This window comes from Eublepharis macularius, chromosome 1 (genome assembly GCF_028583425.1).
Source record: "Eublepharis macularius isolate TG4126 chromosome 1, MPM_Emac_v1.0, whole genome shotgun sequence".
In the NCBI taxonomy this organism is placed as follows: Eukaryota; Metazoa; Chordata; class Lepidosauria; order Squamata; family Eublepharidae; genus Eublepharis; species Eublepharis macularius.
The window spans coordinates 23950716-23978142 of record NC_072790.1 but is presented as its reverse complement, the minus strand read 5'-3'; the positions used below and the strand labels follow the sequence as shown (position 1 = coordinate 23978142).

Sequence of the window (27427 nt, the reverse complement as noted above, 5' to 3'; positions counted from 1 at the left end):
TTGAAATGTCCTTTGCAAGCAAGAATGTGTTGAAGACACTGAACATATGGAAAATCAGTAATCCAGAAAGTTCAATATAAAGAACATGGCAAAGCACATAACTTGAAGGGCATTGGATTTGAAGAAAACCTGACTACAGGGGTAAGGTCCAGGTCTTCTGTAGATATTCCAGTGGCTGGCTGGAATGTGAATCGTTGCAGGAGGCTTGTAAAGAATAAGAAAAGCTCCATTTTGGCAAGGGTCTTACCAGCACATATTTGCCGACCTGTAATACTGCAGAAACAGGAGGGGAGTTCTGTTTGTTATGTTTAAAAATTGTTATATTGTACAAGCATATTGAAATGAACTGAGAAACATATAGGCCGCCATTGTAAAGATCAGAGACCAGAGTAATTGTCAACACAATGCTTGAAGTTTCCAAGTTGTCTACAAGGGCAGCCCCTCATAAAGCATGTTACAACAGTTGAACCACAAGGTTAGATTCAAGTAGATTTGCTAGCTCTGTCTTGGGAAATTCCTGGAGATTTGAAGGTGGAACCTAGGGAGGGGAAGTGTTTGGGGAAGGGGAGGACCTCAGCAGGGTTTAATGCCATCTAGTCTACCCTCCAAAGTAGCCATATCCTCCAGGGAACTGATCTCTGTTGCCAAGAGATCAGTGGCAATTCCAGGAGATCACCAGGACCCAGCTGGAGGTTAACAACCCTAGATTAAAGTGTCAATTAAGGTGGTCAGATTGTTACCCAAATGGGGGTCTCCTTGCAAATTTGGGGGAATTAGCATGCAAGGAGAGGCAGTGAGAGGGAGTAACTTCAAGATCTTTCAGCTGTGTATGCAGGTATTCTTCCTGTAGAAAACTCTTTCAATAAAATAATAAAATCAATTGCACACAATTCACGCAGCACACACAGAGGGCTAACTAGAAAATAAGGAGGAAAAGTGGAGAGAGTTGAGGGGACAGGTGATAGTTATCAATTCAGAAGACAAAGGGGTTGCCCATGAAAGAGTAGCGTTGAGCTACCAGCACTTTGCATCAGAAAAATGAGAGGTTCAGACAGGGGTCTGAGGGTAGATGCTGGATCCGAAGGCACGCACACTAAGTGAAGCCGCAGGTAGTCCTGTTATACTGTTTATTTATATATTTATTTATATCCCACCGTCCCCGCAAGTGGGCTCAGGGCAGGTCATAATATGCAGAACATACCCTGAGGCAGGATTGTATCTTCTGCCCAAAACAATAACTTAATGGCTGTCTCCAGGGTGAGACAATGAAACTGGGAAGGTTTGATTAAACTTTCCTGGGGGATACTAAAGTTATCAATGATGACTGATGACCTGCAATGGCTGGATGAGTGAGGCTTATCAGATCCCTGAATAGCCCAGAATGGGAGAGCAGATAGGGAGAAGATCGGCAGGGTGTGGAGTTGATTGATTGATTCAGGAACTCCTGGAAGATCCTATTGTCTTAGGATCTTTGCACATTGTACACAGACATTTTTAAAGCATGGGGGAACAACAGCAAACTCTGTAGGGCCACCCAGATGAAACTTCATACTTCAGAATCCTCATCTCATATAACTACCTTCTGAACGAGTCACATAGAAGAAACTTAAAAGCCATCCCCTTAGGGCCAAACTAGACGTTACAGTTTGGTTTAGCCAGTTTGATGTAGTGGTTAAGAGCAGCAGGACTCTAATCTGGAGAAGCAGGTTTGATTTCCCCTTCTTCCGCTTGAAGCCAGCTGGGTGACCTTGGGTCAGTCATATCTTCCAGGAGCTCTCTCAGCCCCACCCACTTCACAGGGCAATTGTCATGAGGATAATAATAACACTTTAAAAACTGCTCTGAATATGGCATTAAGTTGTCCTGTAGGGTGGTATATAAATCAAATGTTGTTGTTGTTATATTTTTTGGCTATCTGTGTCCGGGTTTCTCTGACCCAACTCTCATTGCCTGCAGTAACAGACCAGCTGCAGGGAATGTCATTTTAAGATTGGAGGGAGCCTTTTTTGGCTTGGAATTATGGTGTGTTGGGAGGTGTTCCTGCCTCTCCCTCCCCACATGCCATACTGAGAAGGTGAAACAGTCTTTGGTCAAGAGCTATTTACATAACTTTGGAGGAGCAGAACCTCACTCCCTCACATTTTGTGGCTGGCTTCTCCTCTTCTGGAAGTCATTTAGTAAGTGCACCCACTGCCCAATGCCAGAATTTCAAAGGTGCCCACGTGCTCAAAGCCGAATTAAACATACGTTAATATGTATAAAAGAAGTTAATTGCAGAGAAAGGCATGAATGCATCTCTCTTTACAAATTTTCCTTCGGAATCAATGAACTGCTTGGGATAGAATTTATAAGATGCACCTGTGGGATTTGGTATGAACCAAATACAATTTCTATTTCACACCACGAAAAGCAAATACTTCACATGTAACAAATGGATAAATAAATGATAGTTAGCTGACCTAAGGTTGTACAGTGAACAGCACAATAAATAAGAATGATCACCTTTGGAATGAAGTAGCCTTTAAGTGTGACATCTGTTGTGGTTTCATGTGGCATACTGGTAGGAAGAATATTAGCAAACCTCTGAATTTCATGGATTATACAGAATTCTTTATCTTTGAAAGATCTATTGCTCTCCTAGTTTGTAGAGATGGAAACGGTTAGTACAGTGCAATCTTAGGTAGTGTTATACCCTTTGAAGTCCATAGGTTTAGAAGGGTGTAACTATTTAAGAAGGGTGTAACAGTTTAAGGGCTGGTGCAACTGTTTAAGATTACACCCTTTGGTTGGTAAAAACATCTTTTATTCCAGAACATATAACTTGTGCATGTGGGATACATAAAGAAAGGTGACAATTTTAAAACTTGACATACCATGTTTTCTTTTATTTTTTCCTCTCTCTGTGTATAACTGGAATAATGGAAATTAATCACTGAAAAGTTCTTACTCTGGATTTCAGGATACCTCATCATTAGCAATAAGCTCCACAACAGTGTAGTTGTGACAGGCCGGCACCAAATAAGTTATTCACAAGAAATATTAGGTTTTCATTATGGAAAAATCCACTAATCTTATTTTTCTTCTCCTGTGGGATAGGAAGGAAAGAAACAATTAAATGTGAATGGAATAAGAAAAATGCTTCTTCACATAGCAAAATGAACACCTGGGGACTTTTAATATCAAAAGCAACGGGGAGATCCAAGAAAACTTCTAGTCAAATCAGGGCAATCTTCAGCCAGGCGAAAGAAGAAAACAAGATTGCCCAAGAAAGTGGAAAGTGTGCAGTATTGCTGTAGTCTAACTCCAGAGTTCCCCATGTATTGGGGAGGGGGGGGGGGGGAAAGTGTAGATATACATTCCTTCTTGATCCCTTTTAAGCTCGCTGAACATTTTCCAAGACTCCCCATTCCTCATCAATGGCGAGACATTCCAGAAGCAATGCTTTCCAGGTATGGTTTCCCAGAGCATTAGAGACAGAACTTTTTCTTATAATAGAGGCAGAGCTTAGATTAACACAAGGTACCGCCTGCCATGAGATTTGCTACCCCTCCTCAGATATCCACAAAGAGAAGGAAAGAGAGACAGATAGACAGACTGTACTGAAAGATCTGTTAAGTTCAGCCATCTTGTATAACTTTTAATTCACTACAACTGGTTCTTTTTTACATATATTAATTTTTATTGTTTTTTCAAAATAAATAACAAACAGTATATAAAAGAAACAAGATATAAAACAAGAGAAGGGAAGGTAAAAGGATATAGATAAGAAAAGAGCCAAGAAGACAGGAAAGAGAAGAAGAAAAAAGAAAAAGAGTACCTTCACAACGATCTGCTTACAATAGCATTCGATATAACATTCCACATTCTTGATAAATAAATTTAACTATTTTTAGTTGAACATATACATCCCATTGTATTTTAGTGTGTACCAATGTTCATATTGCTTTTTGTTCCAATTATAAAGTGACCTCTAAAGTCCAGCAAACTCCTCTTCCTTCCCCTTATCCTTTCTTACATTCATTTAAAATATATTTCAATTGAAAACATCTCCAGCTTAGAAGGTATTAGTATCTCTAAAGGTATATGGAGTAACACATAGGTCATTATCCAACATCTATCTGTAACCTTAAACTAAAAAAGAGCTACCACTTATACCGACAAGTTGCTGTATACTTTCCACATTTCCACATTTCTAACATCTCAGTAGTCTTATCCATTTCTATATGAACTATTTAAAAATTTAATATCACCCACAGGGCATTTTATATAAATTCCCCTTTAGCCTCTTAATTGTTATCATCTTACTTTTCCATCCTTTTCCCCCCTAATCCAAATCTATCCTATAGTTTACATTTTACTACATTTTTTTCAAATTCAATTTCCATCAAAAGCACATCCTAGTTTTCTTAATAATTTCTTATATCTAAAGAATTTTGTCTAGTTCCATAAAAAATGCATTTAGCTATATGAATTCCCAAGAAAAAAGCCATTATAGTATTCTAACCTATATCAATAGTACAACTTTTTTCATATAAAAAGTAGATTTCTTTTAGTTAGCTTTCAAAATACTTATGAACCACAACTTTATCTTATTCAACAAAAGTATATCTACCTAACTTTGAGTCATAATTCCCATTTATCCGTATTCTTAAGATATCTAACATAAACCACTCCCTCATCCTTACTAAATAGCTTGTTCAATATTACTTATACCAAACTGAAGGTGGCAGACTTGCATTTTTCCCCCTTAAAATGTTTTCAAACAACTGGTTGTTTCGTCACACATTATCACCACCACCCTTTTTGCTGTTATCTTTCCCAGGTTCTCACAGAAGAACAGAGGTTTCAGGAGACCACCTCCTGACAATTAGCTCTACTGAGAAACTCACTCCATTCCATGCTATTAAAGAATATTAACATTCTTCTGCCTTGCAGGTAATGCCTATCCTTTCAGAGGCAATAAGACAGTGATGATGGGTAAAGATGAGGAAATCCCTGTTACCGGACATGGCTCCTTGCAAATGGGAGGAATTAGCGGCAAGGAGTGGGCTATGCGAGGGGTAACAAAGCAAGATCCTCCGCCAATGTTTACAGGGTCCCCTCCCCAAGGCAGCAGGTGAGGCTGGTGATTTTAAATAAAGGAGTATTTTTATTTAAAGAGGAAAAATAAATACACACATAAGAACAATAAAAATGGTTTGCACAGAAACACAGAGTCCTAGAAAATTAGCCAGAGATTGGAATAGAGTGAGAGGGGGTATATTTACCTATCCAGGATTGTAGAGCAGTCCACGGAGGAAGAGAGTTTCAAATATCCTGCATCTTTGGCCAGAGAGGAGGGCTCAGAGAGGGAAACTCTGAGGGCACTATGCTGGGTGAGCGTGTACAATTTGTGTGGGGCAAAGCCCTGGTTTTTATAGGGTAAAACGTGTCCTGAGGCTGAGGAGCCCCCTGAGCCGTTGGGACAAAGACCGTAAAGGTCATCTCCTGGGAATGACAAAGGTTTGATTGCTTTTAATTACTGCTACCGGGGTGTGATAAAGGAAATGCAAAGTTTTCTTCTGCTGCCTCAAGTAATTCCTGGAGCCGAGTTGATGAATTTAGATATGGACCACATGTTCTGAGAGAGAAGTTAGAACTTACCAGTGCTGATTGATTGCTCTCAATCTTAGGGTGGGGAAGCAATCACGGAAGAAGGGTATTGGAATGCACTAAGTGAGATCCTTTCTTGTCTCGATAACACGTCTGCAGCTGGGGAGGCCATAAATTAATCACCTCAGTCACTCTGTATTAGCATGAACATTCCATTCATGACTTAATCTCTAGGGCAGCACTTGGCATTGCATCACTCAGCCAGCTGGAATTCCCCTGATGCAGATCAAGCTGATTTCATCCAGGGGTCCTGTGATTTTTATATCATAGGCCTGTATCAAACATGCTGGAGGCCGGGGCCGACTGCTTACATCCCATCCTGTTTCATGGCCTGTTTTCCAAGGCTATCTCGCTCTGGATCCCTTGTCAAGAGCTTGTACATTTACATGCCAGTGTATTTTTAAAACATAATGTGGAAAGTTCACCTGTGATTATTACTGTGAATAGCATCTTTTTAAAAAATAACTTTATTTTTCAATTTTCATATTCAATAACAACAACTTTAACACACTTACAATCACAACTATGATAGGAGAGAGACCACACTAGTGATGCAAAGTACAGTATTAGAGAGTCGTTGGTTTCCAGGTTGTAATAGCATTATCAATTAACCATCTACAAATCATGGATTCTGCTCATAAAGCGGTCAGAATTGTAATTAGCATACTGTCAGGGATATGAGTTTGGTCTGACTGCAGTACATATGTGAGGTAGGGGAGCCACAAGTTAACAAAAGAGGAATGAAAGTTTGGGTTATCTAGGGAGTGAAGATGGTCGGTTAGTTTTTCCGTTATGAAGAATTCCCACAATTTGTTGGACTATACGGATATTGGGGGGTGAGGAAGCTTTTTTCCAAGCAGAGGCTATGACCATTTTGGCAACTGCCAATAAGTACATAGTTAAATCTTTTCTAAGTTTTGGAACACTGTCATCCTCCCAGAGCCCTAACAATACTAATTCCGGCTGCATTGGAATAGTATAGCCAACTATTTTCTCAACGTAAGAAAGAATTTCCCCCCAGTATGTTTGGATAACTGGACAGCTCCACCAGCAGTGTATATAGCTTCCAAACTGGCCACATTTCTTCCAGCATAGAGGGCTGTAATTTTGCTTTATTTTGTGGCGTTGGCATGGGAACAGATACCATCTGAGTATGATTTTGTAGGAGAGGGTATGTGATGTAACTGCTCTGGACCTAAGCGTTTTAACCTTCCAAATTTCTGCCCACTGAGATTCTGATAGTTTGAGGCCACAGTCCTTGTCCCAGAGTGATTGGTATTTTAGTGGTAGGTCTTTCTTTCTGTCTGAGACTACCTTGTATAGTCTGGATATAAGACCTTTCCTCTGTATGTGGTCTTGGTTAAGGATAGACTTGAAGTCTGTGAGGTTTCTGTTGAATGCCTCTTTGATCTCCTTGCAATGCGCTAAGTGCTGCACCTGAAGGTACTGGAACCAGGGGAGCCTGATGTTATGGCTTGCTTCTAGGTTTAACTTTTCTACCATTAGCCCTTGTTTTATAACATCCTTTAATCTAAATTTGTTTATTTTCCTCCATAGGTCATATTCCTGAGGCTGTGAAGAGGGTTGAAACCATCTTTGCCCTAACAAGGACATTACAGGAGAAAATTTTGGAAAAGCCATTTCCTCTCAATATTCCATACCCTCAAAGTGGCAGAACAAAGCACATTATACACAGCTAAGGTATGTCTTTCACTGGGGGTGTTCCAAATAACGTCTCTGATTTTCCTAGGGCTATAATAAGAGCCTTCTATCTTGACCCGTTGGACTTACTCATGAAAAGATATCATGGTTACCAAATTAGCTAGGTGAGAAGCTACATAATAACCCTTCAATGAGGGGATAGCCAGGCCCCCTTTCTTTGATGTTCTTATCATAGTTCCTTGGTTGATCCTGGGCCTTTTGTTTTCCCATATAAAATTAAAACGTTTGGTTTGCCATTTTTGGATTTCCCCATCCGTAAGGGAAATAGGGATCATTCTAAAATAAAACAAATAAAGGGGAAGAATAAATGATTTGACTAAGATAATCCTTTCATTCCAATTAAGATTAGTTTTGCGGTTATCTCTAAGGATACAATTTACTTTATTGTTTAGGACATTGTAATTACACTCCTTTAGCCTCTTCATTTCAAGTGGGATTTTAATCCCTAAATAACTCCAGTAATTGCTAATCCATTTGTAATGGGAGGACTCCCTGAGCAAGGTAGCTAGAGTTGAGTGGAGGTATATTGGATATAGTTCTGATTTGCTGAAGTTAATTTTAAAGCCTGATACTTTGCCGAAAGTTAAGATTGTTGATTCCAGATTAGCAAGTGAGTTTGCCGGATCCATGACATATATTGCCAGGTCGTCGGCAAATAAACTAAGCTTATAGTCCTCCTGGTTATTAATGGTGACCCCCCTTAATTCCTTCCAAGTTCCTAATCTGTTCCGCTAGGGGTTCCATAGAGATAGCAAATAAAAGGGGGGAAAGAGGGCAACCCTAACGGGTGCCCCTGTCCAAATTAAAGTCTTTTGAGAGGAGGCCATTTATGGCTATTTGGGCTCTAGGTTGTGTATACAGCAGTTGTATGGTCTTAAGGAAGACAGGACCAAAGCCCAGTGCTTCGACCGTGCCATGAAGAAATTGAGTTTCCAATCTATCAAAGGCTTTCTCAGCATCGAGCGATAGGATGAGAGAGCTTATCTTGTTAGATTTGCAATGATTAATAATATTGATGGTCTTCCTTACATTATCAGTGATATTTCTCTGAGGCATAAAGCCAGTTTGATTGTTGTGAATATAGTGATAAATTTGTTGAGTCTATTAGCTAGTATGGCCGTAAAAATTTTTGCATCCTGTTTGAGCAGGAATATGGGTCTATAAGAGCCTGGGCATGTGGGATCCTTGCCCTTTTTGGGTATCAAAATAATTTTGGAATCCAACGAAGTTTGAGGTATAGAACCAGTGAATAGTACTGAATTACAGGTGGAAGTAAGGCGATCTGCCAATATGTTGATAAATTTTTAATAAAATTTGGCCAAGAACCCGTCCCTGCCAGGAGCTTTGTTTAATTTCCGTTTCCTAACTATTTTGACGACTTCTTGCTTAGTAATTTGTTTGTCCATTACCTCCCTGTGGTCTTGAGTTAGTCTGCGTAGCTTAACAGTTGATAAGAAAGAGTTGATAAGGGGCTTAGCTGGCTGTTCTGAGGAGCATAACTTTTGGTAGTAGTCAGTAAAGACCTTCACCATCTCTCCAGCTATTGAGGTCAATTCTCCTTTTGAGTTTCTAATAGAACAAATCACATTGGATGATAATTTCTTGCTCACTTTCCAGGCCAGTATACCTAGTGACTTGGGGCTCTTGTGCCAAAATCTGTTTTATAAATAAAAGATTGTTGCATATTTTATGGGCTTCCAGCTTTTTCCTTTCGCTAACTAATTTTCTATAAATTTTGGGGCTGCAGGTCTTCTTATGTTTAGCCACTAGGTGGCAAATATTGTCTAACAGCTCAGAGTAATATTGGTTTTTCTTCTTGTTGTAGTGTGCAGCCAGTGAAATGAGTCTGCCCCGAATCACAGCTTTCATGGCATCCCATGTTATGGCTTGAGAAGTGTCTTCAATCCGGTTAGTTTGAAAGTATGCTTTCAATTCTTGTTCTATTTCATGTGTAAATGACTGATCTAATAAAAGAAATTTATTTAATTTCCATTGGAAGCCTTGCATATTATTTAAATCAAATTGGCCTACACAATCCACCCATCGTGGAGAAGGTGATTTGATGACAAAGGTCTAGGGAGGCTAGGATGTAATTGATGCGTGTATGAATGTTGTGCCGGGGGGGGGGGGAGTAAGTGTAGTCCCTTTCGCCTTGGTGCCTGTCTCGCCACACATCCACTAAGGAAAACTTGTTAAAGAGACCGTTTAGCTTCGATGCATTTATAGGTCTTTGTGAGTGCTGTCTGGGGTGGTGTGGGTGGGATCTATCAAGTTTGTTATCTGCAATGTAGTTAAGCCCCCCCATCAACAACCCCCCCCATCAGCAAAGGCTGCTAGGTCAGACAGTATCTCTTGAATAAAATCCAAGAGATTTTATTGTTGGGAGCATATACTGATGCTAGTGTCACCTTAAGGCTGTTAACTAATCCTTTGACCCACAAATATCTCCCTCAGGGGGTCAGCCTTAACTGCCAACATTTGAAACACGGTATTTTTAGAGACCAGGACAGCCACCCCCCTAGCTTTAGAGGACCCCGGTGCTTGGAAGTGGTGTTGGAACCAGTTTGACTTAAGAACTTGGGGCATTTTACCTTTCAGGTGGGTTTCCTGTAGCAACAAAATGTTAGGGCGTTGCTTAACTAAACAGGACATCACTCAGTTTAGTTTAATGATATTATTAAGCCCCCGGCAATTGAAGGAAATTACCTTAAGGTCGTCATACATGGCTTCCTGTTATGCATGCTTTCCCACTAAGGTGCCAGCGTTTTCCAGGCAAGACCCCGCATTTTAGTTCAAATGAAAAGCTGTCATTGAGACTAAATCTTAGCATGGTAGATAAAAAAGAGCACATCATGACCACATGTTATAAGGAAAGACCAGGAAAGTTCTAACCCAATAAAAATTTTTCAAAAAAAAAAAAAGGAAAGACCAGGAAAGTAACTCAACAAGATTGTGAGACAGAACAAGATCTCTACTGTTGGCATATCGTAAAGACAGAACGAACCAATTAAACCAACATTCTTCAGTGTTGTCAAGCGAATCCAATCCCCCCTTACCCCTCCCTCTCTCCTTAAACCCCCTTTTACTAATTCCCCCAACACCCGTATCCCCCCTCCCTCCCAAACTCCCTGGCAAAAAACAGACTTGAAAAACAGTTAAAACAGTACTAATACTACCTCCTCTCATGGAGGAAAAACTCCAGCTGCACTGTTGGGCAACAGCACAGTGAGGGTACTGTGCCCTCGGCCTGGAGGGTCCTAACCCTATGTGGGGGTAATGGGTAGTCGACCCCCCCCCCCGTCCCCAGCCGCGACAAGACAGCTGCTGCAGGCTAAAGAAAGAAAAACGGTTAGCATCAGTTAGGTTGATGGTGAGGTCCACTCGTGGAGTAAGAGCGGCATTGGCCTACTCACTGGCATATATCAAGTAGGGCAGTAAGGCAACTGACTATCTATTATACGTTGATCTGGTGGGAATCTTGCTTCTTTTCTTCGTGGTGTCGGTGGACAATTCCATTTCAGTGTCAGAGTCGTCATTGGCACGGTTGTCTCTGCTTAGGTGTAATTCCCTCAGAAGCCGCTTGCCGGAATCTGCATCGTGCGCTTGATAAGAGTGGCCTTGATATTGGACCAGGAGTTTAGTGGAGGAAATCCACCTATATCTGATGTTTTCTGCTAAGAGTTTAGCCGTGGTGGTTCTCAGCTCTCGCCTATGGGCCAGAGTTTCAGCGGTGAGGTCTTGAAAGACTTGGATTTTGTCTTCCTGAAAGGGTAGATGCCCTCGTGATCTTGCTTTGCGTAAGATTTTGCTTCTAGTACGAAGACTGGAGAATCTGACAATTATATCTCTTCCCTTTTTGAGCTTAGGGTTGCGAGGTGGGCCCTGCCTATAAGCGTAGTCAAGCGAAGGGGCTATGCCCTCCTCCAAGCCCAGTGAGGTTGCCAGCCAATTGGCTATAAAGGACACTAACTCAGATGAACCTTCCACGTCTTCATCAAAACCACAGAATTTAAGATTGTTAAAATTTAATTTATTTTCAAGATCAAGGATTTTTGCCTTCATCCAACTGCTCTCCTCTCGTAAGCCTTTTGTTTCTTCCTGCACTGTGAGCCCAAGTTGCAGTGCCGTTTCAGCAGTTTTTGTCACTTGCTGAACATTGAGTTCTTGGAGTTGCGTTGCCAAAGGTTTTAGTAAGGGTTCCATTTTGTTAGCAAGCTTACTCTCGAGAAGGTCTATTTTGTGTGATATTTCTCTGTCAAGGGCAAGGATCTCATCTTCTTTACCCGGCACGAGGCTCACGGTGGCCATTTTAGGGCTCTTTGCTGTGCCTTTGCTAATCGTTTCTTTGGCAGGCCCAGTTGGAAAAAAGGCTTTAACGGAGTGGGAAGCGGGTTCTGGCGTTTTGCCCTTGCCTCCCCCAGACTTTCCCATTACCTGCTTTTAAATAATGTGCCTTTAAGGTGCTTTTAAGTGGCTGTCAGGGACAAGGAAAGACGGAGCCCCCATTTTAGGTGGCTGGCATTGTCGGCATGTGCCCCCCTCCCCGTGGATACCATCTTGCCCAGGTAATCCACAAAATGTCTATGACTGATGGCTCTGGATGTGGTTGTGCTGGGGACAGGGCCACCAACTTCATCTTGGGAAATTTTTGGAGATTTGGGGGTGCAGCCTGGAGAAGATATAGTATAGGGAAGGGAGGAACCTATGGGTACTCTAATGCTATAGAGTCCATCCTCCAAATCAGCCATTTCCCCCACAGGAACTGATTTCTGTAGTCTGGAGGTCACTTGTAATTCTGGGAGGTCTCCATTTGGAAGCTGTACTACCTATGACTAGTGCCATATTTAAAGATTGTCTTACCTCTTGCTGTCGGATAATAAATGAGTCGATCAGACTCCTCTGGTCATTTTCATCCAGTTCTTTGAGGTGTTCTATGAAGGTGGCCTGTATGAAGGCACATAGTTCATTTCTGTTATTCAAGAGCCTTTTACGTGCACCAAGAAGGAAGCCCAGAGCAGGAAACAAGTTATACAGCTAAAGAAATAAACAAACGAGGAACAATTAAGAAAGGCCCAAACCTAAATAGTAATTTAAATCTCAAAGCACTTCTCCCAAAATAACTTTGCCCATTTTCTACAGAGGAATAAGCAATGACAGAGAAGGATCTCCTGTGAAGCTTGGTGCTCTGTTTAAATAACCACGAGCCACAGAATTGCTCAGTTCAACAACCCATTCCACAGTTCAATGCTGAGTCCAATGCTGTTCGAAAGTGGAGTTTTTCCTGCTCTTCAACACCATTGAAGAGCTCCTCTTGGGGTTTCCTAGGCTCTCCTCCAATCTTGCTGAAACTTGCATTTTGGCCAAGGTTTGGGAAAGATAACAGCACAGCTTGCATGGCTGCCAAGTACATGGGAGAGTTCAGATTTTCCAACCTACATCAACCACTTTCTCCAACCTGTCACTGCAGCAGCCATTTCTCTCTCTCTCTCTCTCTCTCACACACACACACACACAGGGGGGATTTTTGTTTGTAGCAGACTATCTCTGTATTGATATAGTGTATTAAAAATATATAAAATGGAATCCCTGAATTCCCAGGTTTCATTTTTTTTATCTAGCTCCTTTCATTGGGGAGATAAAAGGGGAGGGGTATCTCTGCAAAGGATTTACTATTTTTTTTTAAAAAAATGAAACCTGGGAATTCAGAGACCTGTTCTGCACATTTTTAAAATGGCATGACGCTATAATAATATTCAATTGCTGGTTTTGATAATAAAAATTGAAAAGCCCAAGTGACCTGTTGGAGGAGGGACAGCTACTGTTGGAGGATTGGGCAGGGAAACTGCAGGGAAAGCAGCCATGTGGAAGCCTCATTAACACTATGAAGTATCAGAAGCTGCATGAGCAACAGCTAAATCTCACACGCCTATCACTGTAGGATTGGCAGTCCCTGGGAGATTGGAGAGGGAGATGCCTAATGGCATCCTGTGATGTCATGAAATCACATCCAGACATATAACCAGATGTGACCTCACTGCATCACGGGACACTCTGGGTGAATCTTAGAGCGGAAATACAAGTGACAAAAGGCACAGGTTGGACGCTTGTCAGCTTCCCTCAAGTTTTGATGGGAAATGTAGGCATCCTAGTCTTGCAGCTTGGCTCGCTGACTGCTGTCCAATGGACTTTTCAACTGTCACTTGTCCAACATTCTGCCAAGCTGCCTACATTTCCCATCAAAACTTGAGGGAAGCTGACAAGTGTCCAACTGCAGTTCCGCTTTTAGAGAATTCATAACACAGTGACATCAGTTCTAGTTATACAGCCAGAAGTGATGTCGTGGCACTGCAGAACTGAGTTCTCCTGCCCCATTTCCCCCCTCTGTCCCATTGAGTGATGGTGGTGGTTTCCCTTGCTAGAGACAGGTGAAGGGTAATCGTAGAAGGAAACCACCGACGTGGAGCTTTCTTGTCAGTTCTAGAGGGAGAATGAGGGCTTGAAACTTGCCGTCTGCTGGTCTTTCAGCCAGCGATGGAAAAAATATGCATTTTAAACTTGAATACAGGAAGGGGAGAAGAACTTGTTAGATGGCTAGAAGCATCTGAGTAAGACCTGGCTGACCATGTTTCTCTTCTGCTCACAGGAACTTAAAACCTATGCATGCCTAGGGTCAGGTAGTGTTGCTAACTTCTCAGCTAGTCCCTGAACCTGTCCCTTTAGCAGGTTCAGTGTGCAGAAAATACTAGGGAATTTTATTTACCCCCATGCCATGAAAAATGGCAGCTGCCTATTTCCCCATCTTGCAATTGGCAACCCTAAAGCCGGGGTGGAAGTGGGCAGGAGCCTGCTAGCTGGCTAACAGCTGCTGAGTAAGAGTCTCTCTACCCGAGACAAATTACATGAGGACACTCAAGTGAAGAGAGTCGCAATGTTAGCCAGGAAGCCGAGTTTTAAAAAACAGGTCAGAAGGCTCTGTCAGTTTCACCTCTCTAGAGCCAGCAAAGATTGCTCCTCAGAGGGTTTTGTTTATTTCCTCTTTGTCTCCTAGAAGGGGAGGTGAAACTGACAGAGCCATCAGGGAGGCAAAGATGAAATAAACAAACCCTCTGAGGAGCGATCTTTGACAGCTCAAGAGAGGTGAACCTGACAGAGCCTTCCGATCTGTCTTTTTAACTATCTTTGCTGTGCCATCCCTAAGGGTGGGGATGCGCAGGGCAGGAAAAAACCACGCTGATGCTCGCTTTTGGAAAAATGTTGGCCACAACTTTATTGGTTACAGAATTAATGAGCTATGGCTGCGTAAGGGCACGGATCCCAGCATTGGCAGGCCCGCCTGCCCACCGATGACCCCTCATCCTTGCAGCACGCCTGCTGCAGGGGGAAACCATGGGATGACAGTTAAGGGAGTCACACTGGGCGGTAGCCTCTGCGTGGCTCCCCCGTCACCTGGACACAGGCCTGTTCTGTCAGACCCCCGAGCTGGGCTTACTACTGCAAAGCCTGGTCCAAGATCCCTTATGGGGATCCCCTCTATGGGGAAACAGTGCCAGCAGGCCCTGTTTTACCCCCAGGGGATCGGTGCCCTACGCACAAACCGCCCACTAAAAGTTGTGACAAAGTAACGCTGACAGTTACAGAGAATTCAACCTTTATAAACAGAATCTAAACACATGCCTTGTAATCCCTATTATGTACACTAACTTCATAGCCGCTAATATAACACCAATAAACGCATAACCCCTCAAAACATTGAATAAAGCGGAGGGTGGGTGGGGTTCGCTGTTCTGAGGCCGTCTGTGTTATGGAGGCTGACCCAGGAATAAATCCTTTTTGGGAGGACCTGAGTGAAGCCCTCCCGTCTCAGGTCGGGCTTCACCAGCCTCCCCGATTGGTCCCCCGGCACCCGCTCTAATTGGCCGGCAGGCTGTGAACTACATTACCCAGCCTGCCCCCGGGCCGGGCGTCTGGGGCTGGGCCAGCAAGAAATGCCGTCCTGCCCTTCTCCCCACCCCTCAAGGCCCAGCAAATGCTGGTGTGGGTGAGTCCCTGCCGTATGCTTCCCGGCTAACATTGCATCTCCCTTCATTTGAGTGTCCTCATGTAATTCGTCTCGGGTAGAGAGACTCTTAGATTGGGCTGAGTTTGCTTCACCTCTGCTCACAGGTACTTAAAGCTTGGCCATGGCCAGAAAGGGGAGCCAAAGGACTCTTGGCTTGAAGATTGTAGCAAAGAGCCAGCAGGAGAATTTGCAGCAAGGAAGAGACATGATGCTGTGCATTCAGAAGAATTTTTTGTCTTCCACCATCTCCCGTTTGTTTTCTATTATCTTTTTTGTATTGTAAGCTGCTTTGTGTAAAAGCGGTATATAAATGCTCTCACAAATAAACAGATATTCTAGCCATTGCAGATTTTCATTCCATTCTACAGGTGCATGAAAAGTAACCATTTAAGTGACTCTTGCAAAGGTTTCTCTTTCCTGCCACAGCTTGCAGTGGTCATCCAAAGGGCAGAGATTTGTTTATGGCTAGTGGCTTACAAGGGCAAGAGTGCCTCCTTGTAACCACCAGAAATTAGGAAGAAGAAGTCTAATGAAATAAATATGCTATGCTTGAGGTCCATCACTCCTTTTGAACAAAACAGATCTGAAATATATCCAGTATATAGCCTACTTCTCCCCACTAGAAAGCTGAGGACTAGAATCTGGGGTCACTACATACAAAGCTGTTCTGTGAAAAGCCATAATGAACTGAAAGGCTGTGGCACAAATATATTCATGGGAAACAGACTAAAATCCTTCTCCTTGGCTTGCCAACTTCACACTATAGGGATTTTTTTAATATGTAGGAGAATACAGTATTGAACCCCCTACTTCCGTTCTGAAGAGGTACTCTTCTGGGAGGACTGTATCACATTTTCCCCATAACATTTTAAAATTAATTGCATGTTTCTCAGAACAAATTTAAAACCAGGCATCCAATCTCATGTTTCAAACCTCAAATGTTGCTGTACAGAAACAAAACTGCCCATACTATGAGTAGTCAAGCGCGGCTATTTTAAACCAACGTTAAAATAGTTAAGATCACCATGGCTGTGGGGTGCGCTAGAACCTGATTGTTCTCTCTGATCAAGTTCAGCAGTCTTACAAAGGTGAGGTCTTCGTTGTTACAATATTGGCCGCTGCAGCATTCATAATTGTAGTCGCCTCAAATGGTTTTCCTATTCAGCAAAAATTAAAATGAAAACATTACATTATGGAATGAGCATCACTATTACTTGTGCCTCGTGCATTAGTTACCTGTGCTTGGATAGCATTTAATCTGCAGTCTGATGTTAAGAGCTACAGAATCAGGCTGTAATATGCAGAGGGGAAGTTGTGGACTGGAGCATATCAAAGAATGGCTTGGGTTCCAAATTTTAGCATCTCCTATGGCAGAATAGCCCCACTGATCCATGAGTGTCACTCCATCTGAAGCATTTAGATGCCCAGTGTCCGTTCCAATCTCTACCAACTTTGGAATGCTTTGCCAGCCTAACCAACCCTTGGATGGGTTTATCCCCTTCTCCCTTAGTTTGCTATCATCAGATGGTTATTTTGGGAAGTACCTGCTAACATGGCCATTACTCTTAGCTTTCCTTCTGTGATGCTCAGGGCTTTTTTTCTGGGAAAAGCGGTGGTGGAACTCAGTGGGTTGCGCTCAGAGAAAATGGTCACATGGCTGGTGGCCCCGCCCCCCGATCTCCAGACAGAGGGGAGTTTGCCCTCCGCGCCGCTGGCAAACTCCCCTCTGTCTGGAGATCAGGGGGCGGGGCCACCAGCCATGTGACCATTTTCAAGAGGTTCCGGAACTCCGTTCCACCAAGTTCCAGCTGAAAAAAAGCCCTGGTGATGCTGATTAAAAACTCCACCTAAATGCCCACATCTCCCGCTGCCCAGTGACTGGTTACCACAGGGACGGTTTACCATGCTTGCTCACTCTGCAGAATTAGCGATCTGACAACCAACCACCTCTCTTCCCCAAAGCCCCTTTTGAATAGGATGTTTGAACAGGGGAGGCATATGTGGTACGGAGAACAAATAACAGCATTTAAAACAGTAGTTTATTAAAACTAAAAAGTCCCCACACGAACTCTGCACAGCAACCAATTGAGCTGGGAAGACAAAGAAAAGCTGCAAACTGCACATTGCTTTGTCCCACAACTCTATCAGTTCCCAAGCTGATCTTATTCTAAAGTAGGCCTTTTACTTTAGAAGTTAAAGTGCTCTAAATGCATCCCATTTCCTTGGAATCTCTGTCTGGGCAGCCAGCCCTTTGTCTGCCTCATGAGGCAATAATGACAATCAAGATGGAGTCCCGCCGTGAGAGCTCCTTCCTCTATGTGGAATCAGCCAAAATGGACCCTTTCTCCTATTTTCCGAGGAATTTTATCTCTGCTCAATCCCTCTCTTCTTCCTGAGGTCTCTCTAGCCTCCTGTATTTCCAGGGCTCTGTCACTTTCTGGGTGTCAGATCCCAGCTAATCCTATTGTCTCTGGCCAGGATGTCCATTAGCTTTTTCAAAGAGCCAGAGCCATTGACAAGATGGATGGTGTTTGGGAGCCATTGACCTCTCCCTTCCTGCCTGTTTTCTGCTAATCAAGAAAAACTTGTCAAACCAAGTGTGGGGTTTTTGCAAAGCCCAGACGTCAAAATAAAATGCATTTCTACACACCTTCCAAAGGAAAAGATAAAAACACCGCCTTACTTTCAAAAGATTCAAATTTCTGAATTAGGAAATGGCACTCTTCAACTATTTTGTCTTCCATGGTCTTCTTGCCCATTCCGTAGTCCCGCAACGTGGTTAGTGCAAACTTCCGCATCACTTTCCAGTTCTCACCATGGGAAAAAATAATACCTGGAGAGAAATCGGACAAAGTTATACATCAGCAATACCACTGTAATTGCCTAATAGGGTACCTGCATGATGAAGGGGTGAATGGACGTGAAGAAGAGGTTCGATCTTTTAAGTGTTGCTTAGTTGCAAAACGTTGTCCTTTTGTGACACTGAAATAATAGCCAAAAAGTAAAATAAATAGCAAGGGTTCCATCTAAAAGTTGTCCTCTATTGACAGAAGGCACACTTGTCTGCCAAAGTCAGATGATTTTTACAAATTCTTTCTGCTGCACCCCCCACTTCACAAACTATGTTGCTCTTGCGAGTCCCCTGCTCTCCAAAAGCAACATTTTGTAGACTTTCCTTTATAGTTTTGCATCACAGTTAACATTATTTTAGTCTCCAATTCTCTTCCTTTATTTTATTTTGCTTATTTGTTTTATTTTTGTTTTACAGTCCACCTTTATCACTGGGACTCTGTAGGAAAATATAGCAGAGATTGTGCAAAGATTGTGCATTGGAAGTAATGAGAATAGATTCACAAACACACACTCCAGTGTAGCTCTGTAAGAATACTTTACTAAAGGATAAAAATTAGGGTTACATTTGGAGAAAATAATAAATGGCTAAGCTTACTACATCTTGCTAGATAAGTGATTTAGAGTAGAGACAAGAAGAAGTGGAGTAGTGGAAGTGGAAGAAGAAGAAGTGAACAAAGAGCAATAAAACTTCAGTATATAGCATCAATTAATTGCCCCCAATAAATTAACTGCCCAATAGAAAATCCTAATCTTACTTCATTATGCTTAGTGACTCCCCTTTCTATGGCGGGAATCTTATTCGAAGCTCTAATGGTTACATTCAAAGAATGTTTACTAATTAAGTAGGTAACACAAACAATTAACTCTTTCATGACTGAAATGAAAACACTTGCTAAATTCCCACAGACTCAAAGCAGATTACAAGTACAACAGAACTATTCAGTTAATCAGGGCTTTTTTTCTGGGAAAAGAGGTGGTGGAACTCAGTGGGTTGCCCTCGGAGAAAATGGTCACATGGCTGGTGGCCCCGCCCCCTGATCTCCAGACAGAGGGGAGTTGAGATTGCCCTCCACACAGCTCAGCGGCGCGGAGGGCCATCTCAACTCCCCTCTGTCTGGAGATCAGGGGGCGGGGCCACCAGCCATGTGACCATTTTCAAAAGGTTCTGGAACTCCGTTCCACTGTGTCCCAGCTGAAAAAAAGCCCTGCGGTTAATTAATAAGCCAATTGCAAAATGTGATAACATTTGAAGGATAACAACATTTGAATCTAACCACAAAAATTCAGAGTAAAATAAAGCTATTCAGTCAGTCAGCAAGTAGATTACAAAAAATGAAACTACATTTGCAACCAGTAGCAAAGAATCTTAGTAAAACAACATAAAGCAGTCGGGTTGGGATTGGAATACTGGAATAAAAAAGCAGCTTCCCTGATAGGAATCACCTCCCAAATGGATCCATTACACCACAACTTTGCTCCTCTACAAGAATGCTCTCCTGAACAATTATGTTTTGCACATTTTGCAAAATGAGGAAAGCATAAGCGCCTCCCTAATAGCCTCAGGCAGACAGTTCCATAGTGTGGGAGCCACCTCGGAGAATAGGCAAAAAGCGAAGGTGGAAAAGTTTCATTCCATCAGACCTTGAATCCAAATCTATGTCTCTCAGTTCAGAGGGAATTACTTTGGAAACCATTCCACTGGCATGGTAACACGATGTAGCCAAGGATGATTGAATTGTACACAGAAGGAAGGACTTCACCATAGACTCCTGAAAGGTCATCATAAATTGGGATTACAGGCCTCTCTGCAAATGTATCTGCCTGGTTCACCAAAGCCTCTTTTATAGTCTCATATCCTGCCAGCACTACCATTTTCTGGAGCCCCAGTTGAACGCTGAAGACAGAGCTGTACTGTTTAGATAGCTGAAATAAAAGAAGAGAAAATGATGGAGTTATTAGATGTAAATGCTCTCACAGAGAAGGCAAGGGAACAGGCCTCCTGGATGTGTTCCCAGGGCGGCATGATGATGTCACTCCCAGAAGTGACATCACCGCTCCCAGGAGTGACATCACAGCACATGCCTGGGAAAATATGGGCACTTTGCAGCAGAGCAATTTGGGACGTCACATCCACGGTGAGCTCCCCTCCACAAATTCTGCCCCTCCCAGGCTCTGCACCCAAATCTCCAAAAATATCCCAACCTGGAGTTCACATCCCTATCTTATGTCCTATCCACATGGACCTTGTTAGGTAATAGAAGCAGAGCAATCACAAAGAATTAAGCAAGCAAGACCAAAACCAGTGTTTCTCAAATATGACTGTTACTCCACACTTGGCTAGGGGCAGCATAACCTCTTTATCTACCAAAAAATCACTCTAACAGGGGTTATGACCTTGGTAGCCCTCCACAGCCTAAGACCCCTCCCCTTGATGGTCCACTGACTCTCTTCATATGTATACCATTTCCTGCCCCATGGATGCGTTGGGTTGGGTTTGATATATGGACCACTATGTAGGTGCCTTCTTGCACTGAATTTTGTGTTTTAATATGTTTTCATGTGATTTTTATTACATGTTGTTACCTGCTCTGAGCCCGCTTGCAGGGAGAGTGTGCAATAAGTCCAATGAAATAAAATAAAATAAAATAAATATCTAAAGGACTGCCTCACCGGTGAAGTAGTTGTGGCCTTCAAAATAAGCTACTTTCTAGTTTTTCCCCTCCTTAGGATAGCCTGCCTGGTATTACCTAGAAATTCCTACAACACCCATCACTCCCACCCTATGGAATAGGCTCCATGAAGAGCAGGAGGTAAGAGGAGCACCACCTATAGAAGTGTTTAGAAGTTGCTGCAAAGTTACTCTATTTCCTAGGGCTTTTAATGAAGTGTAGATTTTGGACCTTTTAGTGAGAAGGGAGATCATGTAGGTTTTATATTTTGTGAAGTTACCCCAATTGAACAGTGTAGGACCTACACGTATCTAGGTCTAACTTTTAGTGAGACCCTGAAATGGGATGCCCATATAAAGCTTATAAAAGCCTCAGCGCTCAAGACCATAGGAGCAATAATGAGATTCTACTACTCTAAGGGTGGTTTCTTGATAGCACCGTCCATTAAGCTTCTTGTTTCTAAAGTCATTACTCATTTATTGTATGGAATTGAGATCTGGGGGTGGAAGGAACCAACACTTAGCAATTTGGAAATAATTCAAAAGAATTTCATGAGACGTGTTCTAGCCCTGCCAAAAGGGACACCAGCGGCCTTGCTACGGGCAGAACTCGCTCTTCCCTCGATCAGAACATGTGCCCATTTAGCGATTCTCAAATTGCAGAAAAAATACCAACTAACAAACCCTGGTTCCTTCAGTAATTTAAGTTATTTGAGCTATCACCAGCTGCAAAACAAGGATAAAACCCAGTCGACCTTCTTTAATGGCACTGCATCTCGATATACCATCCCAGATGAATTACACCAACCTTTGGGAAGCAATGTTGACTTAAGGGAATAGGTATACAAAGAGGATGCCCTAATTGACAATTTTTTTAATCAGTAAAACAAAATTTGCCCCATGGTATAAAACCATCAAAAAAGACCACATTAGAGCACGTTATCTGACTGATATCACAGTCTATAAGCTTAGGGTAGCATTTACGTCATTACACTTCCATTCTATGCCAACTGAGATGCTACACAGGCGATTCCAAAAAAACTCCATAGATCAGCAGATATGTATCTGTGGAACCTGACTTGAGGACTTACCACACTATGTTTTAAATTGTCCCTTATACCAGGAACCAAGGGGAAAATTTCTCGCGAATATATTATCTAGTCTCCATCTTCTGTCTGACTTTGATAAATTACATTTTATTCTTTCAGATACAGACCCTTTTATTTTGAATAAGATGGCCCTCTATGCCCTGGCTGCTAGGAAAATAAGGGCAAATGTGGTAGCCAGGAGAGTAAACACCTGACATAGATTAGAAACCGTTTGGTTTTAATGTTGTTTAATGTTTACATTTTAGGCAACATGTATTTTATAGTAATTTTATTTATATCTATGTAACTGTATCTGTATTTTTGTATTTTTTGTTCTGTTTTTAATGAATGACTTTAGATTGTGAATGCCTATGGCCACATACAATAAATTCGCAATTCGAATATTTTGTGGAGTTTTTTAAATTGAATTTGTGAGCCACCTGGAGTTATGGAAAAGGCAGGGTATAAATATTTTTATAAGCAAGCAAACAATTGTAGGGATCTGCAAGTACCACATGAACAAAACATTTACCTCACACATGGTTCTGTAAGGCCTCTTGAGCTCCATGAGGGGGAGATTTCCAATGAGAGGCGATGGCCTTGGTCCTGGGGGAAGATCTCGGCTGCTGGTCTTCCAGAAACTGCCCATTTTAAAAAAAGAACACCATTGTAAGGACAAATATAAATAACAGGGTGCTATGATCCATTAAATCCATGCCCTGACTCTCAGAAGGTGTCTGTGTAACCTGTTTTGTTCAAGGGCAATATCGAATAAATACATTTGTCTAATTTGAGAACTGGGAGAGTTCATGTCTATGACAGTGTGATCCCACCTTGTGACACTTGCATTTATAAAAGATGACAATGAACAAACTTGAAGGAAAAAAACATCTTATTTGGAACAATACAATAATAGAGCATATATAACAACAATTATGTAACAAAACAGGCCTGTTTTACTCAAGCAGACGCAGGTCTCAGTCTTTCTGACTTCTGTATGGTGGTCAGTCCCTTGAATTGCAGCCACTTGTAGCTGTGCTCTGCATTGAGATGCCTTCTGTTCTTCACAGGAGTCCTATAACATTAATACAGAGTTCATAGAAAGGAGTATTTCTGAGGAGAGAGTGCTTCTCCCTGCAGCTTCAGGCCCTCCAGTCTCTCAGGGAAAATTATACATATAATATCCATTTCAAATAGTCCCAACAATAATCAAATTACAAACGAACAGCCAATTAATATAAACACAATCCTCCCTTCCAATAATAAGTATAAGAAATTCTCAAACCTAAAACATTAATAGAGAGTTCATACCAAGGAGTGCTTCTGAGGAGAGGGCCTGCAGTTTCAGGCCCTCCAGTCTCTCAGGGAATATTGCGCCTTTTTTTTCCTTATAAGGAATACCCCAACTGTCTATGAGCGGAACTACAAGTGACAAAAGGCACAGGTTGGACACTTGTCAGCTTCCCTCAAGTTTTGATGGGAAATGTAGGCATCCTGGTCTTGCAGCTTGGCTCTCCGACTGCTGTCCAATGGACTTTTCAATTGTCAGTTGTCCAACATTCCGCCAAGCTGCCTACATTTCCCATCAAAACTTGAGGGAAGCTGACAAATGTCCAACCTGTGCCTTTTGTCACTTGTAGTTCCACTCTATCTCCCTCTAGTAGGCAAGGGTTACATCTGCAGTAGTTAAAATGCAGGTGATAAGATACAGTTGCGTCAAGGCCCAAGGGCAGTGTCTGCCTGCCATGAGCAGCACAAATACTTATTTTATACACCCTCTAGCTCTAATGAATCATTGACAGCAATTATTGCAATCAAATGTCTCCTGCTTCTTTCCAATCTTGGTCTCCTCTCCAATCATTCATATCTCTGTTTGTTTGTTTATTTGACAGAAGACCTCATGATAAATAAGTAACCAAAAGCATAGGTGACATTGCCACAGGATCGGAAGCAAAAGAGTGTTAATCTGACCAAGTGTTCATGGTGGCAGCAGAGTGCATATTGCAAGAAGTCAGTTTATGACATGCCAGTAAATAAATACAAGGGACCACTTGAAACTCTTTTATCCAAAGACACAAGAACTTAAATAACAGGATTTGAGTCCAGCAGCCCTTTACAGACCAATAACATTTTCAGGGTGTGATTCCAAGAATCAAAGCACCCTCAGGAGCTCTGACTCTCAAAAGCTTATGCCCTCAAAATCTTGTTGATATCTAAGATGCCCCTGGACTAGGGTTGTCAATCCCCCATTGGGGGTGGAGGATCCCTCACTCCCATCCTCCACCCCCTGCCCCACTTACCTGGCCGGTGGGGAAAAGGCAGGGGAATGTACCTCCCAGGGCGTGCTCACGGGTGGCACGGCACGCTGCAGTGGGCCAATTTCAGCCCCAAACAGGCCCAATTCAGCCATAAATATGCCAAAATTAGCCAGCGGTTGAGCGTAGGAGCTCTCCAGGTCCTCTCACGCAGCACTCCCATGCTCCACAGATAGTCTTGGCTAGTTTTTGGAAGACAAAGTATCTTCCGAGTTAACTGGGTTTGCTGAGGAAAAAAGGGGAGATAGTGGAATTATTTACTGCTCTAGTAAATAAGAAAGAAATTAAAGGTTGGGAAACACACTGGATTCTACTCTTATGTTATATGTGCAAATAAAATAAGTTTAGTTGTGTGTATTGCTCTGTTTTGAATCATATTTGATAATGTAAGTAGCTCCTTAATTTATATTTATTACTATGTGTGAAATAAAAAATAAATTATAAAATGAACTCAAGTAAATCAATAATCAGCGTCCTCTGTAAGAGAATCTGTCCTGCCTCCTCTCTCACTTTCTCAGCTCTATTTAATCCACACTTTATGTTTTAGCTTTTTCTTTACTAATTATTTGGGTAGGTGAGGTCTAGAAAACTCTGCAGAACAGGTTTTAACTCTTTTTTAACTCCTTCTAAAGGTCCAGCAAACAGGATTGAATGAATGGAAGATTAGTCTAGCTAATTTCTATCCGTTCAGAGAATGGCTTTGCCAAATACTCTTGGACAATTACTGAACTGAACTTTTCATAAGCATGTGAAGAACTGCTTGAATTCTTCTTCCATTGAAACTCTACCCTACATTTTGCTAGCAGAAAGGTACCTTCTTCGCCACAACCCCTCCAAGGATTGAAGGAGGGGTTTGTGTGTTTCTCCAGTCTGTCAAGGCAAACTTTGAGTGTCTTTGCAAACTTTTGTACAGAATACGTAAACTGATCTGTTAGTGATATCTGGGTGTGGCTGGGGAAAGTTATTTGTGGGCTCAGCAAACTCAAGAATGTCATCTACAAAAACAGGCTCTTGAAATACAACATTTTCAGTGAGCTTCTGCCAATCACATACAAAAGCACAGGTTATTAGTTCAGTAACTGAGAGCGAAGCTACAAGTGACAAAGGGCACAGGTTGGACACTTGCCAGCTTCCCTCAAATTTTGATGGGAAATGTAGGCGTCCTGGTCTTGCAGCTTGGCTCTCCGACTGCTGTCCAATGGACTTTTCAACTGTCACTTGTCCAACATTCCGCCAAGCTGCTATATCCCTTCTCAAGGACAGCTTAGGTGAGAAAATAACTTGAGCTGAAACTGATCATGGCTGGGTGGTGATGCCTTAGAGTAGGGAGTGGATTAAGTGAGATTTTTAAAGGGCATATCTACATCTGATAAAAAATATTTTCAGGACAGTTTGGAAGGAAAGCACTTGGGAAAGTAAATAATTTATGATCCTGAATGTTTTAAACTTTAACTTTAAAATCCTGTGTGAAATTGGAACCTGCTTTGCTTTAATCATTTGTGGGTTTCCTCACAATGCCCTAGAACACATTTCTTAATTGCCAGGCACCCACTGTTTGCCCAGTTCCTCTATTCTGAAGAGTGGAGAAGATGGAATTCACTTCACGCTGCCAAACCTCCAGCCTGGATCACGGATTCTGGAACTGTGTCCAGGGAACAGGAGACTGTAGCCACCAGTGTTCCCTTTACAAAGGGATGCTTACTCTGGCTGCCCTGGACTCTTCTGAGGTGTATTTAAGAAGCAGGAAGCAGTTATTCTTTCCGTTCATGGAATGGACTCTGCTGCTGTGCAGTAAAGACAGTGATTTACAGGGCTTTTTTCTGGGAAAAGAGGTGGGGGAACTCAGTGGGTTGCCCTCGGAGAAAATGGTCACATGGCTGGTGGCCCCACCCCCTGATCTCCAGACAGAGGGGAGTTGAGATTGCCACTGAGTGGCGCGGAGGGCAATCTAAACTCCCTTCTTTCTGGAGATCAGGGGGTGGGGCCACAAGCCATGTGACCATTTTCAAGAGGTTCCAGAACTGTGTTCCAGCTGAAAAAAAGCCCTGGTGATTTATAAAAGGACCCCAGCTGCACCTGTCTCAGGCTTGTGCAGAGGATATAGCCAAAGAAGGGTCAAGACCAAACTGCCAGATGTAAACACTTCTAGCAACCGTGTTCACTTGCTTGCCTCACCAACATACCCAGACTCCTTGGAGTTCAGGCTTCCCTATGTTTATAGGTCAGCCCAGAGCCTGCCCCCACAACCCTTAGCATGCCCTCCCATCCATTCCAGAAATGGTTCTGGTCCCTACAGAAGCAGCGATTCCCATCTGGGGACATAATTCTCCCCACCTTCATCTGTACTCAAGGGAGCGATGGTGGCATGGTATAGCCTGAGCTTGTCAGATCTCGGAAGCAAGCAGGGTCAGCCCTGTTCAGTACTTGAATGGGAGACCGCCGAGGAAGATGGGTGTTTCTCTGAAGGGAAAGGCAATGACAAACCACCCCTGCTTCTCACCTTCCTTGAAAACCCCTTGATGGGGGTCACCATAAATCAATTGTGTCCATTTGTCCTTATATCTTGGAGAGAGGGGCGATTTCTGATGCCGAATGACAACATGGCTAACCATCTTGATCTACTTGTGGATCATTGTTCAATACTGGCTTATTTCCACAAATGCTGGCATCCGTGCCTTTGAACTTTCCAACCCCACCTGTGAAGAGGCAATTGGCATCCTGCTTGCATTGTGTGACACCCAACTAAGGACTAATACCTGTCACGTAACTAACAGCCTTTGCAAAACCCTCAACCTTAATGGTAGCTGACTCGACTGGTTATATGACATTGGCCTGATGGCTGGCTCTTCAGAATTAGATACAGTGATTGATTCATCAGTGCCAGATGAGGTACTTGTCATCTCACGAGCATCATTCTTTATCCCAAATGATTTTAATTCTGTGGCTCTAATCTGAATGTTAGAAGTCTACATTTGATACCAATATTTTATGTATTGGGCTAGCTTCAGGTAAAGCTAGGCTTCTCTGGTCTGAAATCTTATTAGGTAGTAAATTCGCAGCAGCCAATCGA

At 42.5% G+C, this 27427-nt stretch overlaps 1 pseudogene; it reads right to left on the bottom strand.

Annotated features, from left to right (window-relative positions):
• On the bottom strand, positions 1–22758 carry LOC129326381 (cytochrome P450 2K4-like; annotated as a pseudogene).
• Positions 22759–27427: the final 4669 nt, after the last annotated feature.